Consider the following 4,519-nt stretch of genomic DNA (forward strand, 5'->3'; position numbering starts at 1 on the left):
GTTTGCTGGCAGCTGTGAGAATAAATATCATTACATTTTTGTAGTTGAGTTTCATTTGTTATATGGGCCAGTTGGAATTTATTTTCATCCAATAAAATAGCCACAAGAAACTTCATTAAAGGATGCACTTGAGCGCTAGATATGTTGCTACTTTTCTGTAACATAGGGCAGTATGTGCTAACCTGGATCTAAGTCAAAAAGCTCCTCTGGAATGATGTACAGCTGCACTTGAATGCTTAAGTCAGGGAGTGGAGCGTATGTTCTGCAAGAACATTTTGCTACTGTGATTCATATAATCACTTTATTAGGAACATATAATGCTTGTGCTTAGACTTCTATGGGACAAGTGCTGGCCTTTTCCTCTGTTTGGCCACTGCAGAGCACAGAATGGTCCAAATCCTTAACTGGCTCTCTTCACTGGGACTGTGGGACAATTTGCAACAGCCAGGATGAATGTGGAGAGGTGAAGCTGAATAAAAAGGTTGCTGTCATTTGTTTCCTCATTGACACTAGCCGTGATGAAAACAAGACTGGTATTGTTATCGCAAAGAGACCTAGTATGGAGTACAGGTACATACTGTCTTTAGTGTAGCTCCAGCAACAGCTTCAGGATGGGCTGGGGAGCAAGTTGCTGCATGTTGGAATAGACTGGTGAAAAAGGACACAAAGAGTACTTAACAGATTCAAGGTATAGGCTGTACCTCATTTGGTGTATCGAAGTGATGAACCTAACTCACGTCTTTTATAGGTAAGGGTAAGCCAGAAAAAATACACTGGCTTTATTTATACTGGTATAAAATTGGCATATAAGAGAGGAGACTCTAGCTTAGAAGGTATAAATAGCAGAATTATGGGGAAGAATTAGGAGCTGGAATGACAGACAGCAATGTGACTCAGGATTAATGGGTACTGGCAAGAAGGCAGGAGAAAACCTGCTCAGCTCCTACCTCACTCATGCCAAATCCTGGCCTTTGCCTCAGTCCCCTCATTCTTCTCAGCACTAGCTTCAAGTAATACCATCTGGAGTAATACCAGTAAAGGAAGGAGGAGGGTCAAATAAGGTTGCCTTGCCTAAGGCGGCTCCCCTCGTCTTCCTACACGTACAGATTTTCCTGTGCTAAGGCTGCCTCAGGTTACTCCCACATGACGAGCACATGAATGTAAGACAGTACTTTGCATGCCAAGGAGATGGCAAAAGACATAATTAAAACAGAAGACGACGAACTCTTTCTGTATACTCATCCTGTTTCCCTAACTTATTAAGGAAGGGGACTGAATGCAGTGTTATAGCTAGCAGCACGCTCTCACAAAAATATATCTATCCAGTAGTTATGAAGCAGTGATAAACTCATTTTTAGATGTCCTAGAGAAAGGGAGAAGGAAAGAGAGGCACCACAAGAAAATGACTGCTCCTACAGTGGGTAGCGAATGAAAGAGGTGCTTTGTGATGCTGTATCATTCCGTTGCTTATCTAAGGAAAAGACTGTTGAAAAGAGAAGATGGAGTTGTTCAGATTGGCTCTATTTCATACTATTTTGCTGGAAAAGACCTGCTGGAGTCTTTATCTCCAGGCTGTTGGCAACAGGACACTTCCTATACTCATTCATTGTCACTGCTTAATATATTTGGCCTACGTAGGGAAAGGATAAGAATCACAGCAGTTTAATCCTCTAATCTTCCACTCTACTTCTAGCCTCCAGAGCAAGAGAACAGAGAAGCAACAGAAATCTTCATTTTCAGATGCTGGAGATTTTGCTCTGAAGCTATATTTTTTGTGATATTGTTTTTTATTATTATTTTGTGAGCTATTTATTTATTTATTTATTTCTCCTTAAACTGAGACTGGCTATGGGACCCTTTCTAGTAGCCTTTTCTTGTCTCAGACACAAACTCTCTCTACATGTAGCTCAAGATCTCACCTTGGACTGGAAACATCAGATAGTCCGTGTTAGACTTCAGCTATGCATGTGCCACAATTGTAGGGCAAATTTGATATTAGGACTCTGAGTGATGTACTCAGGTAGGCTTTCTTAAAGGGAATTCAGCTGCAGATATAACAGGGCCATGTGTATGTCTAAGTTATGCAAAATAAAGAATGCTTTCCCTATGGTATCTCCCCAAGAACTGTGAACAGCCCGTTCTCACCACTTAAAACCATAGATGTTTTTCACTCCCGTATGGATGTACACAGAGAGAGAGCAATATCTTCTCTATTAAAAATCCCTCCAGATGAAATTAAGAGATAAATCTTTCAAATGTGCCCAGGGTTCTTCTACTCATCTCATGACTATGCTTTATTAGATAGTTCCCAGTTATGGCTCAAGGTAGTTTCTGGCTTTGCTGAAGGTTTGAATTACAGCAACTATAATGACTGCTAAAAGAGTACAGAAATCCTCAATAATTATAAATATTGAACACTCTTAAATTGCTTTGAAAGTATGAAGCTAAGGAGCTTTAAGGTGAAGAGTTCATCCTGAAGATGTACTATGCTGATGAAACCAGGAAGCAGAGAGCTAGTCTGCAGGCTGCTTGATATTCAGATCTTAAAGCAGCATAGGGCCAGACACTGTCACAGTCATATTAAGGTAAATTTTTATGTTTTGGCAGTTCTCATACATTCTAGCATTGGATCTGCAAGTCCTCCAGAACTCACCCATGAGAGCTTTCAGGCACTGAAAATGCAGGTTGCTTAAGGTGAGAATAAACATTCATATAACTCTCAGCAATACAATTAGATTCCAAGGGAACAGCTTTTGATTCATTTCTTCCATCAGTGAACGTCAGTATACACTGCTGCCCCACCACCATCTTCTAAAGAAACTTGGAAATATAGAAGGGGGAAAAGGTGCAAATGGAAGGCTGAGAAAGGAAGAGATCAGCTGTCATTTTGTGGCCCATTCACAGTGAGGGCAGAGAGCCGGTAGTGGTAACCCTAAGCTGTCCTTCCTTCCCATCATAGATATTATCATGGTGAAAGGACTTCAGCAGGTTGGGAGCATAGAAAACTTGTATTTCCTAGAAGATGCTCTGTAGTAACCAAAAATTGAGGTGAGGTGTCCCCATGTAGCTCATTTTGTGGAATAAGTTCCTTCAGTAGCTCATTTTGTGGAATAATTTTTAACTTAAAAAGACAGTACAGGAGGAAATAAGACAATGGATAACCCAAGATTAGCATCCTACTGGATCTTCCAAGAAGATTCACAGGAGTATACCAGTTCATGATGCCATTTCAGCTTTGGCTTTGATGAACTTCTGCCAAACCCAAGATGGAGTTATGGAGTTCCACTCTGCCCTGACACTTCAGTCACTACACTAATCCCACAAAAATCTTATATATATATGTTTATATTACGTAAATTATATATATTTTATTTATATATTATATATTATTATATACACACACATACATATGTATATACACATACATAAGATTCATCTTTGTTCAGTTTGAAAACTGTGGGGAGGAACTACTTCTGAACTGGAAGCTCTGCTCTGCAGCCAGATTCCTGCTCTACTCAATCAGCCATGAGGCATCTGCCTGCTGGTAAGCCAGCACAGTGGAATGTCAACGCATGACGCAGACATTGGTTTCCATTGCACCATAGAGATGGATAAACTTATACATACACATGAAGTGACTCACCCATGGAATGAGTGAGTGAGTGATGGCAGAGCTGGGTCTAGAGACTGAAGGCCAGCCTTTTCATTTCTCTGCCCAAAACATAAGGTACCAATCTGCACCAGCTCAAACAGCACCAAGTTCTGTCTACCAAGAGAAAGAAGCTTGTACAAGACTCCAAGTAGAACCCTCATAATTCGGATATAGCTGTACACAAGAACTTACAGGAGATGAAAAGTTTTTTCAGTACCAGACTACTGGCAGCTGAATCTCATTATTGGTGATGACTTCAGATTCCCCTTCAGCTGCTGCTTGCAGCTTCCTACAGTAGCAGTTTCGATGAGTGATAGAATCTCATGTGGCCTGAATCTATTGCTGTGTGCAAGATGTAATTAAATATTCACTCTGGCATAAAGAAGGAATGAAAGGATGACACTTCTGCCATGATGATAGTAATCATACATGAGATACAGGCTCTATTATCTGCTTAGATACTCAGACATCCACTTCTTTCTTCCTTTTATTTTGGAGCAGGATTAATTCCATTAACAATAACATTATAATCACCAGAAGCATATAGAAGATGAAAGATCAAGTTGATTTAGAAAGAAGAGGTCTTTGAATACAGTTTCTTGAATCCTAGTTATGCACACAAGCTAATAAGCGAGAAGGGATCCTTCTCCTACTTTAAATACAAAAATTCGGGAGGATTCATGTTTATGAACACAGAGTCAAATAACTTCCACCAGTTTGAAGCTCCAAAGAGATACAAAATTTAATATGCTTTTTTCAGCTTGGTATTTCCTCTTGACTAGCTTAGATCTTTCTGGTTTTCAGCCTGGATTACATGAACCATCCTCAGACATCAAACACTCTCCCTAGGCAGTGTACAGACATCCT

The sequence above is a fragment of the Coturnix japonica genome, chromosome 1, assembly GCF_054131305.1.
Source record: "Coturnix japonica strain WE chromosome 1, WE-NBRP24, whole genome shotgun sequence".
NCBI lineage: Eukaryota > Metazoa > Chordata > Aves > Galliformes > Phasianidae > Coturnix > Coturnix japonica.